Below are 15,914 nucleotides of genomic sequence, written 5' to 3'. Positions count from 1 at the left end.
GACACAGCCAGTGCTCCCAATTTGACATCCATTTGGGTGCGGGTGCATGAGGACATAAACCCACACCCGCACCATAATGGATGTCAGATTGAGAGCACTGGCTGTGTCCATGCAGCTGCTGAGTCCAGGTTGACATAAATAGGACTGCCGGCACACAGTCAAAAGGCAAAGACAGCTCTTGCACGAGTGTATGCTTAAAGCGGAGCTCCACCCAAAAGGGAAAGCTCCGCTCATCTGCTCCCCCCCCCCCCCAGTGCCACATGTGACACCTTTCAGGGAGGAGGGGGGAATGGGTACCTGTTTGTGACAGGTACCCATCCCCACTCCCGGGAGACCTGGCTGTGGCGAGATGCAGCAAGGTCCCCCAGAAGCTTGGCCCCCTCCTCCTTCCCCCCGCCGACGGGTCATTCACAAAGTGCAGCGCGCTTTGCACATGAGCAGTAGGGTACCGGCTGTCAAGGCCGCAAGGCTTCACTTCCGGTTCCCCTTACAGACAATGGTAGTGTAGGCACCGGAGAGCCAATTAAAACATCAGCTGGGGTGCTGACATGGCTGGATTCCAGGACAGGTAAGTGTCCTAATAGTAAAAGTCAGCAGCTACAGTATTTGTAGCTGCTGAGTTTTCATTTTTTCATGGGGGGGGGGGCGAAACTCCTCTTTAGGCTGGGTTCAAACTGTGTGCGGCGCGGCTCGCAGAAGGGGGTCCAGTGCATCCCCGTTCACTGTTTCAGGTCTCAATTAGGTCAGAATTCATTGAGCGCCGGTCATAATCCCCTGTCATGCGAATTGGATGCGGTAAAACCCGCAATTTTCAACCCAGCCTCAAGTACACCCATTTGAACAAGGTCTTAGGTCACTGTCAGTCAGTTAGTGTATCTCCCCGCCAGCGTCAGCTAGCACCAGATGGCCCACCACAATCTCACAGTCCCACTATAAGTCGCTGATTACCGCCATTACTAGTATAATGTCATAGCTGCGTAAAATCCAGTATATATATATATATATATATATATATATATATATATATATATATATATATATAATCATATCATAGTTTGTAGACGCTCTAACTTTCGCACAAACCAATTAATAAACCCTTATTGGTCCCCCAGCTGAATAACGCAGCCACGGCTGTTGAGGCAGAATTGGCTATGTCATATGAAGCATTGCTAAATTTCCTTTATAGGGGAGGGGTGCCCTCAAAAAAGGGGTATGGCTGTATTGGTAAGTTTTAAAAGGATTCTTAAAATATGCTTGTAGCACATGAACGATACTGCCCTGGCCATGTCTCCAAATGCACCACTCTGGTGTAATGCCAATTTAGGGGAATTCTATAAGATACAGGATGGGTCTCAGTGGGCGCTATATGAAGTGAAATACGCTCATCAGTTTTTTGATGCGGGCAAGCTGAAACCCTTCTCTCAATTGCAGGTGGAATGGGGTATACTGGGCACCTGGCAATTTCAGTATGTGCAACTTAAAAATGCGGCATTATCCCAATAAGGTTCAGGTAGTGTGTCCCTAGTTAATTCAAAAATAAAAATGCTTTTTTTACAGGCTGAACATACCAAGCTGGTTTCCAACTATGATTCGGCAATAGCCTTTAGTGAAAATAGGCAATGTCATAAAGTGTGAGAACGGTGGATGAAGGTAGAGCCCGATCTGACGGAGGAAATATGGGCTGAGATCCTGGAAAATTACGTAGGCAAAGTTATCTCCATCCAGGGACAAAATTATACAAATTAGGTACTTACATCAAATGTATTACACACCACAGCGCCTCTTTAAAATGGGGAAATAGGTGTCATAAATATACACTTATTGGGATTTTTTTTACCAAAGACATGTAGCAGAATACATTTTGGAATAAACTTAAGAAATTTTATTTGTTTTCTTTTTATTGGATATGTTTTATAGCAGAAAATTGAAAATATTGTTTTTTCTTTTTCAAATTTGTATTTTTTTGTTTATATAGAAAAAAAAATAAAAACCCAGAAGTGATCAAATACCACCAAAAGAAAGTTCTATTTGTGTGAAAAAAATGATAAAAATGTACTTTGTGCATCGTGTTCCATGACTACCCAATTGTCAGGTAAAACAGTGCAGAGCTGAATAGAAAAAAATGCTCTGGTCTTAAAGGGAGTAAAACCTTCCCGAGTTTAAGTGGATAAACATAAGCAAGTCATTTCTTGACCATTGTTCAAGCGGTGCAAGTGCTAAAATATTTTTGGCTTTAAAACAAACATCTTTAAACCCAAAAACAAAACTTTGATATATTGCAGCTTACCAGTCTTTATATGTAGTGGCTAAATGTAATTTTTTTTTCAGACTTATTTGCACCTGATAATCCTGCGAATGATGTTATCCATAAGTGGCCATGTTCACTCCTCCACTGTATCTACAGAAGAAGCCATGGTTGTCACCCAGGCTAGACATTTTTGGTGAGATCAACAGGTAATTCTTTCAATTACTGAAAATGCTCTCAGTCTGAAAAATTAAAACTAATGCAGTCACTACTTAGGACTGGTAAACTACAATATATCACATTTTATTCTTGGGTTTAGTCATTTAAACTTTTAATAGCCTCTTACAGCACAGCAGCCAAGCCAGAAAAAGGAAAAAATGCATTTCTCAACTGCATAATGAAAATGATCAAAGGAGGGCTTACTTCTATTTTAAGAGACAACTTTGCTGGCTAGGAGGGATCATTTACTATAGCGCTGCAGTGCTAATTAGCGCTAATCGCGCTAATTAGAGCTAAAACAATATTCATTATAGCGCTGGTAAAACAAATACTCCCAAAATCGAATTTACAATAGTTCCCTGAAACCAAATAGTGCCCAAACCCTTATGCCCCATACACACAAGCGGAATTTCCGTCGGAAAAATCTTGGATGGTTTTTCCGACGGAATTCCGCTCAAGCTTGGCTTGCATACACACGGTCACACAAAAGTCCTCTGAACTTTCGACCGTCAAGAATGCGGTGATGTACAACACTACGACGAGCCGAGAAAACGACGTTCAATGCTTCCAAGCATGCGTCGAATTGTTTCCGAGCATGTATGTTTTTTTGCGCGTCGGAATTGCATACAGATGAATGGAATTTCCGCCAAGAACTTTTTCCATCTGAAAAATAGAGAACCAGCTCTCAATCTTTTGCTGGCGGAAATTCATACAGAAAAAGTTGGATGGCGCATACACACGGTTGGAATATCCGACCAAAAGCTCCCATCACACTTTTTTTGACAGAAATTCCGTTCGTGTGTACAGGGCATTACTCTGCTAAAACCTGGAGTAGTGGAAATAATGTTTAGACCATTAAATAATTGCCTAAATAGAACTGAAATATGCGGTATATTATTTAAAGATAATCTGCTTTTAAACTGTGTAAAAAAGTGATTTCTACACTGAAATATCTTTAAAAGTTTGAGAAGAGATAAATTCCCCGTTTTTGTACAACTAGGTGCCAACACAACTGAGCATGCTCAGACCTGCAAATAGCTGTCATTTTAGCTCCAGTGTCTTTTTTTACAGGGTGCTATAGTAAATACCAAAATGAGCGCTGTGTTAAAGAGTATTTTTTGGGCGTGAAAATCTGCGTTATTATAGTCCAATGCGAGTTTTAGCCATTGATTCTAATGGTACAATAACTTCCCCAAATAAATCCTTTTAATGTTGAGATGAAATGTATCCTTCTCTGAAATAAATTTTCCTTGCAACATTGTTGCTTCTACTTTATATATTTTGTTTTTAAGAATTCTAGAACAGGGGTAGGCAACCTTTTGAGCACAGTGTGCCGAAAAAAGTTTTCAAAGAAATTGAGCGTGCCGATTTTATAACAAAAAAATTGTCAACTTCACACTCTCAAATCATGAAAAGGATTTTTTATAAAGTAAATGCTGTAAACTACTTTAGTAGTGAGAAATTAACATCCTGCACTCAAATCAGCCCCAATTCCTGCAACTCCACACCTCAGATCACTGTCCCCCCTGCTCATCTGCCCCACCACTGTCCCCCCCTGCTCATCTGCCCCACCACTGTAACCCCCTGTACATCTGCCCCACCACTGTAACCCCCTGTACATCTGCCCCACCACTGTAACCCCCTGTACATTTGCCCCACCACTGTACATCTGAGCCACCACTGTAACCCCCTGTTCATCTGAGCCACCACTGTAACCCCCTGTTCATCTGAGCCACCACTGTAACCCCCTGTTCATCTGAGCCACCACTGTAACCCCCTGCTCATCTGCCCCACCACTGTCCCCCCCTGCTCATCTGCCCCACCACTGTAACCCCCTGTACATCTGCCCCACCACTGTAACCCCCTGTACATCTGCCCCACCACTGTAACCCCCTGTACATCTGCCCCACCACTGTAACCCCCTGTACATCTGCCCCACCACTGTACATCTGCCCCACCACTGTAACCCCCTGTACATCTGAGCCACCACTGTAACCCCCTGTTCATCTGAGCCACCACTGTAACCCCCTGTTCATCTGAGCCACCACTGTAACCCCCTGTTCATCTGAGCCACCACTGTAACCCCCTGTTCATCTGAGCCACCACTGTAACCCCCTGTTCATCTGAGCCACCACTGTAACCCCCTGCACATCTGCCCCACCACTGTAACCCCCTGTACATCTGCCCCACCACTGTAACTCCGTGCTCATCTGCCCCACCACTGTAACTCCCTGCTCATCTGCCCCACCACTGTAACTCCCTGCTCATCTGCCCCACCACTGTAACTCCCTGCTCATCTGCCCCACCACTGTAACTCCCTGCTCATCTGCCCCACCACTGTAACTCCCTGCTCATCTGCCCCACCACTGTAACTCCCTGCTCATCTGCCCCACCACTGTAACTCCCTGCTCATCTGCCACACCACTGTAACTCCCTGCTCATCTGCCACACCACTGTAACTCCCTGCTCATCTGCCACACCACTGTAACTCCCTGCTCATCTGCCACACCACTGTACCACCCTGCTTATCTGCCCCACCAATGTAGCCCCTTTCTCATCTGTCCCACCACTGTAACCGCCTGCACATCTGCCCCACCACTGTAACCCCCTGCACATCTGCCCCACCTCGGCACCCCCCTGCTCATCTGTCCCACCGCTGTAACCCCCTGTACATCTGCCCCACCACTGTACCACCCTGCTCATCTGTCCCACCAATGTTCCCCCTTTCTCATCTGCCCCACCACTGTACCTCCATGCACATCTGCTCCACCACTGAATCATCTTCTCATCTGTCCTAACACTGAACTTATCTGCTCATCTGCCCCACGAATGTACCTCCTGCACATCTGTCCCACCTCTGTTCCCTCTGCTCTTCTGGCCCACCACTGTAACCCCCTGCTCATGTGTTCCACTGATGTACCTCCTTTATCCTCTGCACCCCTCTGCACATCTCCCCCACCTCTGTACCCCCTGCTCCTCTGCTGTAACCCCCTGCTCATCTGTCCAACCAATGTGCCTCCTTTCTCCTCTGCCCCAACACTGAACCCCCCTGCTCATCTTTCCCACCACTGTAACCCCCTGCTCATCTGTCCCAACATTGAAGCCCCCTGCTCATCTGTCCCACCCCTGTAACCCCCTGCTCATCTGCCCCATCACTGTACCCCCCAGCTTTTCTGTCCCACAGCTGAACCCCCTTCTCATCCCTCCCACCACTGTATCTCCTGCACATCTGCCCCACCACTGTACCCCCTTGCTCTTTTGTCCCACCACTGTAACCCCCTGCTCATCTGCCCCATCAATGTACCCCTTTTCTCATCTGCCCCACCACTGTACCTCCTTGCACATCTGCTCCACATAGAATGTGGAATGTTTTGATGTTTTGGTAAAATATATTGTTCTCTGTCACTTTCACGTGTTGCTCTCCATCTCACAACAATCTTTACCCCAAACTCACACAGGTGTCTTTACAATCCACAAACAATACCATTGCTGATGCAAATTTAAAATGAGTCACAATTTTTTGTGCTTTTTATCATTTTCAAATAATCATAATCTGAGCCCAAACAATGTGATATGTGTACCAACATCAGAAATCAAAATGTAATTCCCAAAAATTTGAGGGTAATATCACTATTCTACACTTACCCACAAATAACCAGCAAATATCACAGAATAAATCAAGAATAATAACTATTGAGTAATGTAATGCCATCACCTGTATGTCCAAAGAAATTCAGTATTTATGTGTATTTATGTGTAGGAGGTTTTCACACGTGGCAGCTCTGTGGCTTAGAGGTTAGAACTTCTGCTTAGCATCCCTGAGTGTCTGAGTTTGAATCCCAAATATGCTGCTTCATGTAGAGAAGTTGTCCCATCTCCCAGATCCTAAAAATATGTCTAAATGTAGTATATGTGTAGGAGGGTCCCACCACCATTGTAAATCTTGCCAGATACCCTATCTAGCCAAAAGTATTGGGACACCTGCCTTTACACATACATGAGCTTTAATGGCAGCCCAGTCTTGGTCCATAGGGTTAAAATTTGATTTGGCCCACCCTTTGCAGCTAGAGCAGCTTCTAGGAAGGCTAGGGAGGCTGCCCACAAGGTTTAGTGCATCTATGGGAATGTTTGACCATTCTTGCAGAAGTGCATTTGTGAGGCCAGGCACTGATGTTGGATGAAAAGGCCTGGCTCACAGTCTCTGCTCTAATTCAGCCAAAAGGTATTCTATCTGGTTGAGGTCAGGACTCTGTGCAGGCCAGTCAAGTTCCTCCACCCCAAACTCGCTCATCCATGTCTTTATGGACCTTGCTTTGTGCACTGTTGTGCAGTCATGTTGGAACAGGAAGGGTCTATCCCCAAACTGTTCCCACAAAGTTGGAAGCATGAAATTGTCCAAAATGTCTTGGTATGCTGATGTCTTAAGAGTTCCCTTCACTGGATCTAAGCCAAGCCCAACCCCTGAAAAACAAACCCACACCATAATCCCCCCTCCACCAAATGATTTAGACCAGTGCACAAAGCAAGGTCCATAAAGACATTGATGAGTGATTTTGGGGTGGAGGAACTTGACTGGCCTGCATAGAATCCTGACCTCAACACAACAGAACACCTTGGAGATGAATTAGAGTGGAGACTGTAAGCCAGGCCTTCTCGTCCAACATCAGTGCCTGACCTCACAAATGCACTTGGAAGAATGGTCAAACATTCCCATAGACACACTCCTAAACCTTGTGGACAGCCTTCCCAGAATAGTTGAAGCTATTATAGCTGCAAAGGGTGGGCCAAATTAATTTTGAACCCTACCGACTAAGACTGGGATGCCATTACAGTTCATGTGCGTTTAAAGGCAGGCATCCCAATACTTAGACCAATATATTATATATTGCTTGTAACACTAAGCATGGCTATGGACTTAGGGCTGGTTCACACCACAGAGATGCAGACAACATGTGTGAGGCTGCCTGCTGGCTAAGTTGGTAGAAATTCTGTCTAGCAGCACTGGGGTTGCTGGTTCAATTCCCCAACATGCTAATACTTGTGTTGAAGTTTATATGTTCTCCCTGTGTGGGTTTCTCACCACAATCCAAAGACATGCTGGTATATTATTTGTCTCCTGTCGAAATAGTCTCTAATGTAAGAAAGTTCGTTTTGGACTTTAGATTGGAAGCTCATTGCTCATCATGATCAAAAGAGTGTGGTTTCACCTTCTGACCTGGAAATTAGTCAATGTAATCACCCGAAAGTTCCTGTGCTGGTCAGGATCTCCATCTAGGTGGACATGGGGAGGTCCATCTTTAGCAAAGGGGAGGTGCTCTTCATTGGCCGGGTAAGTGTAGGATATGTACTTGTGCTTACTCAATGTGGGGGTGGATGTGGTAGTTAGATTTGGTGTGGGTGGGTGGTGTGGGTGGTGATCCGCTGGCAGGACGTTAAAAAAAAAACTCTTGCAAGCAGCATCTTTGGAGCGGTGAAGGAGCAGTGTATACACCGCTCCTGTCCATTGAAATGAATGGGCAGCGCCGCCGAACTGCCGGCAAAGCGCCGCTGCAGCGGGTTGCTTTAACCCTTTTTCGGGAGCTAGCGGGGGTTAACAGTGCCCCGCTAGCGGACGAAAATCTCCACAAAAACGATGGTAAAGTGCCGCTAAAAATAGCAGCACTTTACCGCAGACGCCCGCCCTCTCCAGTGTGAAAGTAGCCTAAGGACTATGCAAATATAAATGACAGCTCCTTTCTGTTAAAATATATATGACTTGTTTCATAGTTGGGCGACTTTTCCAGCAAATTTGGACCTCCGAGTTGCATGACAAGTTGTACCCCATGATTCTCAATGATAACTATTCATATCTGTGCTACTTCAAGTTGCAACAACTTCAAAGTAGTCCCTGTACTACTTTGGTGTGACTTTCATGTGACTTGAAGTACATAGGGCGCAATATTAAACAGGCATTCCCAGAAGTTGGGGCCAAGTTGCAGCAGCAAAGTGGCAGAAAAATAGTGTGACTTTCAGGTCGCAGCAGTGTGAATGAGATTCATGGATAATACCTTTGAATTAGGCACTACTCTCACTTGTGCATCCTGCTAGTGGGTCAAATTCATACCTGCACTACTTTGGTTTGACTTTAATGTGACTTGAAGTCCCTATACAGCAAGATTACACAGGCATTGGTCGCACAAGTGCAAATGGGGCCCAATTCAAAGGTGTTATCAATGAATCTCATTAGGTTCCTTTCACACTTGGCCGACTTTTCATACAGCTTGAGGTCCCTTTCACACTTGTGCGACCTGAAAGTCCCGCGATTATGCAGCGCTTTTTGCTGCAAATTTGATGCAATTTGAAGCAAAGCCAGTGTAATCTTGAGGTCTATAGACGCAGGAGTCGCAGGCGTGTGAAAGGGGCCTCAGGGCCCCGTTCACACTGCTGTGCTATCAGACATCGGATGTGATTTGCCCCCACACTGCAAATCACATGCAATGTCTGTGTGATGCAAACTCAGCCATACGGATTGTATGGTTGAATTTGCATCGCATTCGGACCAAACTCGCACAGGACCCTTTTTTTGGTCCGCAGCAGAATCGGATCCCATGGGTGTTGTCTGAATTTGCAGTTCGCTCTGCGATATGCAAACTGATTTGGGGGTGTCATTAGCTTTCTACTGACACTCCCAGCAGTTCGCATATGGCAGTGTGAACTGCCTGAGAGTTGTATGTAATGCGGGAACCCGCACGGGATTCGCAGGGTTCCCGCATCGCTCCAGTATGAACTGGCCTTGACCCTAGGTTCACACCTATGCATTTTTTAGTGATTTTGCAGTTTGCAGAAACACTCTACAGTCCATTTAACATGGTTTCCTATGGTACTAGTTCACATCTATGCGTTTTGCGGCCAGTGCATTTTTGGAAATGGTCGGGGACTTTTTTCACGCGATTTGCAGGTAATAGATTTCAAAGGAACCGCACCAGAAACGCAACTGTTGCGTTTGTGATGTGATTTTTGATGAGTTTTGCGGTTATTATTTTCACACTGTATATAGCTGGTTGCCAACCGGGGGGCCAGGAAGCCAGCCGCCGCGTCCTTAACAACCAATGAGTCGTCAGCTGTCAGCGGCTTCCCCACTGAAAGTAAAAAAAAAAAAAAAAAAAAAAAGCCAGCCCAAAAAAAACTGCATGGGTTCTCACCCCCCCCCCCCCATCTATACCACACCGTTCGGGTCCCCCCACACCAAAATTTTTAAAAAATGGCATGGGGTTCCCACCAGGTCTATACCAGGCCCTTCGGTTCTAGTATGGATCCAGAGGGGACCTCCCCACACCAAAAGTAAAAAAAAAAAAAAAAAAAAAAAATGGTGTGGGGTCCGCCCCCCAAACCCATACCAGACCCTTATCTGAGCACGCAACCTGGCAGGCCGCAGGAAAAGAGGGGAGACGAAAGCGCGCCTACCCCCTCCTGAAATGTACCAGGCCACAGGCCCTCAACATGGGGAGGGAGCTTTGGGGTCCCCCAGATCCCGCTCCCCCCCTATGTGAATGGGTATCAGGTACATTGTACCCCTACCCATTCACCCAAAAAAAAAAAAAAAGCAGTGAAATGTGACAAAAAACAATAGCCGATTTTTGACAATTTGTTTATTGTAAAATAGCTCTGAGTGGTCTTCTACCCCTAGCCGTGTCTCTCGCCTTCATCTTCTCCTGGTGCGGTCTCTCCCGCCGTCTTCTGTCGATGTTTCTCCCGCTGCTGTGTTCTTCCTCGCCGCCGTGTTCCTCCGTTGTGTTGTCCCCCAATGTCTAGCGTCTCTTACACAGCCATGGGGCGTGACCATCCGTTGAAGATGGCAGGAACACAGCAGCAGGAGAGACGCCGACAGAAGATGATGGCGGGAGAGACAGCACCAGGAGAAGATGACGACGAGAGACACGGCTTGGGGGAGAAGACCACTTAGAGCTATTTTACAATAAAGGAATTGTCAAAAACCGGCTATTGTTTTTTTGTCACATTTCACTGCTTTTTTTTGGTGAATGGGTAGGGGTACAATGTACCCGATGCCCATTCACACGCTGGGATCTGGGGGCCCCCTTGTTAAAGGGGATTCACGCCGGTTTTTTTTTCAATGATTTTTATCTATATTGCCAGGATCCGATAATACATTACAGCCGCAAGCAATTTTAAGACATTTTTCTCCCTTTAGAAATGTCATTTTGCTGCGGTACGGTTCTAAACATGCAAAAGATTACAGGTATACTAAGGACACCCCCCAGGCACGATATTTAAAGGAATATTTCATTTTTATTGTTTCACTTTAAGCATTATTAAAATCACTGCTTTTGCATTGATACATGTCCCCTGGGGCAGGAGCCGGGTCCCCATACACTTTTTATGGCAATAACTTGCATATAAGCCTTTAAAATTAGGACTTTTGATTTTTCATGTTCGTGTCCCATAGACTTTAACGGTGTTTGCACAAATTGGTACGAACCGGACCGGGGGTGTTCAGCTCATCCCTACTAAATAGCCAATGGCACATGAGCATGGTTGGTACCCTAATATTAATGCCTCAAATGCAAAACATTATTGTATAGAATGAAAAGAATCAAACATTAGTAATAGTATTTTCGATGTATGATTGTGCTCAGCTCCACAGCTACCTTCAAAGGTTCAAGCCATGGGTTTAAATCCCACCAATGGTATCACCTCCTGAAATTGTACATTGTACTCAGCAGAATAATTAGCGAATGCACATCAGTTTGGTTTATTCCATCATTTTAACTCTTCAAATGCATGCAATGGTATGTAATCAGTCTATAGTATTATGGTGTGGAATTCCAAAAATCCAGGAATCAAGGGAAAAAACTGCGTAGCCCCCCCCCCTCCAGTGCATACCAGGCCCTTCGGATCTGGTATGGACTTTAAGGGGAACCCTACGCCAAAATAAAAAAAAAATGCCGTAGGGGTCCCCCCCAAAATCCATACCGGACCCTTATCCAAGCACGCAATCTGGCAGGTCAGGAAAGAGAGGGAGAGGGACGAGCGAGCGCCCTCGCCCTCCTGAACCATACCAGGCCACATGCCCTCAACATGGGGAGGGTGCTTTGGGTTCCCCCAAAGCACCTTGTCCCCATGTTGATGGGGACAAGGGCCTCATCCCCACAACCCTTGCCCCCCAGTGGTTGTGGGGGTCTGCGGGCGGGGGGCTTATCGGAATCTGGAAATCTTTAACAAAGGGGGCCCCCAGATCCCAGGCCCCCCCTTGTGAATGGGTATCGGGTACATTGTACTCCTACACAATTACCAAAAAAAGCAGTGAAATGTGACAAAAGACAATAGCCGGTTTTTGACAATTCCTTTATTAAAAATGTCTTCTTCTTTCCCCCGCTTCTTCCTCCATCTTCCTCCAGTCTTCCATCGGTTTTCTCCTTCTTCCTCCAGCTTCTTCTTCCGGTCTTCTCCATCTTCCTCCGGCTTCTTCTTCCCCGATTCGTCCTCCGGTCTTTCTCCTCCGCCGCTCCCGCCACCGACCTGCTGAACATGAAGACAACAAACCTCCTCCGACGCTTCCATAGTGCGCATATCATATAGAACTATGGGGCGTGGCTGCCGGATGACATCAGCAGGAGACCCCACCTCCTTGTGACATCACTGATTCATCGTGCCCCGGGCGGTGAAGTCACCAGGGGCGGGGTCTCAGAGTGACGTCATCCGCCCCATCGCTGCATCGGAGGAGGTTTGTTTTTTGAATGTTCAGCGGGAGCGGCGGAGGAGAAGGACCAAGAACGAAGAAGAAAGAAGGAAGAAGGAAGAAGGAAGAAGAAAGAAGGAAGAAGAAAGAAGGAAGAAGAAAGAAGAAAGAAGAAAGAAGAAAGAAGAAAGAAGAAAGAAGAAAGAAGAAATGAATCCTTAATAAAGGAATTGTCAAAAACTGGCTATTGTCTTTTGTCACATTTCACTGCTTTTTTTGGTGAATGTGTAGGGGTACAATGTACCTGACACCCATTCACATGGGGGGGCCGAGATCTGGGGGCCCCCTTGTTAAAGGGGGCTTCCAGATTCCGATAAGCCCCTTGCCCACAGACCCCCACAACCACCAGGCAAGGGTTGTGGGGATGAGGCCCTTGTCCCCATCAACATGGGGACAAGGTGCTTTAGGGGGGACCCCAAAGCACCCTCCCTATGTTGAGGGAATGTGGACTGGTATGGTTCGGGGGGGGGGGGGTTGCTCACTCGTCCCCTCTCTTTCATGACCTGCCAGGCTGCTTGCTCGGATAAGGGTCTGGTATGGATTTTGGGGGGACCCCTACGCCATTTTTTTTACATTTTGGTGTGGAGTGCCCCTTAATATCCATACCAGACTCGAAAGACCTGGTATGGACTGGTGGGGGGAACCTATGCTGTATTTTTCTTTGATTTTTACACTATATTGCCGGAAACCAGCAATTCATTATGGCCGCGAGCAATTTTAAATGAAATTTTTAACTTTAGAAATGTCATTTTGCTGCAGTACTGTAATGAACACTGGAAAAGTTTGCTACTTTACAGGCATACTATAGACAGCCCCCAGGCACGATATTTAAAGGAATTTTTCATTTTTAATGTTTCCCTTTAAGCATTATTAAAAAAAATCACTGTTCCTGAAAAAACATTTTTTCCAATTGATACATGTCCCCTGGGGCAGGACCCAGGTCCCCACTTTTTATGGCAAAGAACTTGCATATAAGCCTTCAGTGAGAACTTTGGATTTTGCAAGTTCGAGACCCATTGACTTCCACTATTCCCGCATATGTGATCTGACAGGCATGTTCGCCGGCAATAGCACTGCTTTCCATTTGCATTAGCGCCCAGTTTCTGAGAGTTGAAGTCTTAATTGGCCTTAATTGGGCGCTATTTTATGGGACTGCAGGATAACTTTTCGGCGCTTTAGTAAATGACCCCCAATATATCTTATTAACAGACGCTACTAATTACAATTCTAACACAGCAAAGATGATACTGAAAATTCACAGGAAGCTTATCAAAGGTTTTATTTGCAAAACATGTTTTCTCTGCAATCTATTCTTCCCAGATTAATTTCATGTCACTCTGTGCTATGTAATTGCTGTATCACTTCTCTGGAAATTAAATTTGCTTACTGAACAATATTGCTGTGGAAACAGAAATGTCTCGTTTAGGTTACCAAGAAAGTAACAAAAGATCCCTTTGAAGGGGGAATCTTTAATTTGTCAGAAGACGATTGCAAGATTTTATGGGCCCATCTGAAAACAATTCCCATTTGAACTGTGTACACAAGAATATTCATTCCAAGGATACCAAGAATGGCTCAATAAAAGGAGTTGCTTTAGATGTTTCTATCACTTGTTTTTGGAGGGTAGTAAAAACACGTGGTTGAGCCGCACTCTTACTTCCCCCTAACCACTCCCTCTTAAAGAGAAGACAGTGTTAAAAAAACACATATGTGTGATTCTTGTGAAGTGCTGCTTTACATTTGGATAATCTCATACATGTTCCATGCAATTATTACTTGCCAAATCTGTAGAGTATTATCTCCTGAAATTCTGATGGCGTCACGGCGGCCATTACATTTCTGGGCATTTGAAGAAGGCACCCACTTCTGGATTTTGTGCAGCTGACTACCCAACATGCACATCCCAGCCTTGCGCCTGCACAGTAATGACACTGCATGGCACACATTGTTGTTGACAGGTTTCCATAGCAATGGCAGCATCGATGGAAGTTCCCACCCTGCTGTTATAGCAACCTGTTAACAAGAGACAAGCTGGAAGCAAGCATCTTCTTTAAAAATGCCCCCTAACTCCTCCCAGACGTGTCATTTCTGGTATCAAATTAATGTGATGATAGAAGCTTAGGATGCTGAAGACTCCTGGGATCGATGACACCGATATTCCAGGAGTCTTCAGGATATCACCAATACGTCATTAGCCTAGGTGGCTGCAACCAGAGTTGTGGTGCTGGTTTTTAGATGTTAAAACAGTTGGGGCGAAGGTGGCATGATGCCCTATGAAAAGCGTTCTATCTTGAATGGGTTTATGAACAGATACAGATAACTACTATTACAAATGTAGGCCACACAGCATACTTATCAGTGTTCTATAACATTTTAGATTTTATACTCTATCATGCTTCACTCCTCCCTTGACACAGCTTAATTGTACAGGCAAATGGGACAAGAGAGGGGGGATGAAAAAAAAAAAACACTGTATATATATATATATATTATATATATATCACACATACACAGTATCTCACAAAAGTGAGTACAGCCCTCACATTTTTGTAAATATTTTAATATATCTTTTCATGCGACAACACTTTGCTACAATGTAAAATAGTGAATGTACAGCTTGTATAACAGTGTAAATTTCCTGTCCCCTCAAAGTAACTCAATACACAGCCATTAATGTCTAAACCGCTGGCAACAAAAGTGAGCACACCCCTAAGTGAAAATGTCCAAACTGGGCCCAATCAGCCTTTCCCCCCAGTGTCATGTGACTCAGTGTCACAAGGTCTCAGGTGTGAATGGGGAGCAGGTGTGTTAAATTTTGGTGTTATCGCTCTCACTCTCTCATACTGTTCTCTGGAAGTTCAACATGGCACCTCATGGCAAAAAACCTTTGGGATCTGAAAAAAAGAATTGTTGCTCTACATAAAGATGGCCTTGGCTATTAGAAGATTGCCAAGACCCTGAAACTGAGCTGCAGCACAGTGGCCAAGACCATACAGCGGTTTAACAGGACAGGTTCCACTCAGAACAGGCCTCGCCATGGTCGATCAAAGAAGTTGAGTACACGTGCTCAGCGTCATATCCAGAGGTTGTCTTTTGGATATAGATGTATGAGTGCTGCCAGCATTGCTGCAGAGGTTGAAGGGGTGGGGGGTCAGCCTGTCAGTGCTCAGACCATACGCCGCACACTGCATCAAATTGGTCTGCATGGCTGTCATCCCAGAAGGAAGGCTCTTCTAAAGATGATGCACAAGCACGCAAATAGTTTGCTGAAGACAAGCAGACTAAGGACATGGAGTACTGGAACCATGTCCTGTGGTCTGATGAGACCAAGATAAACTTATTTGATTCAGATGGTGTCAAGCATGTGTGGCGGCAACCAGGTGAGGAGTACAAAAACAAGTGTGTCTTGCCTACAGTCAAGCATGGTGGTGGGAGTGTCATGGTCTGGGGCTGTATGAGTGCTACAGTTCATTGAGGGAACCATGAATGCCAACATGTACTGTGACAAACTGAAGCAGAGCATGATCCCCTCCCTTCAGAGACTGGGCCGCAGGGCAGTATTCCAATATAACAACCCCAAACACACCTCCAAGATGACCACTGCCTTGCTTAAGAAGCTGAGGGTAAAGGTGATGGACTGGCCAAGCATGTCTCCAGACCTTAACCCTATTGAGCATCTGTGGGGCATCCTCAAAAACAGAAGGTGGAGGAGCA

The 15,914-nt window shown here is 45.5% G+C and overlaps 1 protein-coding gene across 1 annotated transcript in view; it reads right to left on the bottom strand.

The window, feature by feature from the left end:
- The window catches only part of ZNF335 (zinc finger protein 335), a 142,534-nt gene that overhangs the window by 108,999 nt on the left and 17,621 nt on the right, over positions 1 to 15,914 (bottom strand). The gene's annotated exons all lie outside the window — the stretch shown is intronic.

The sequence above is a fragment of the Aquarana catesbeiana genome, linkage group LG12, assembly GCF_042186555.1.
Source record: "Aquarana catesbeiana isolate 2022-GZ linkage group LG12, ASM4218655v1, whole genome shotgun sequence".
Taxonomy (NCBI): Eukaryota; Metazoa; Chordata; class Amphibia; order Anura; family Ranidae; genus Aquarana; species Aquarana catesbeiana.
Note: the sequence above shows the minus strand (reverse complement) of the source record. Positions and strands in the feature narration are given on the sequence as shown.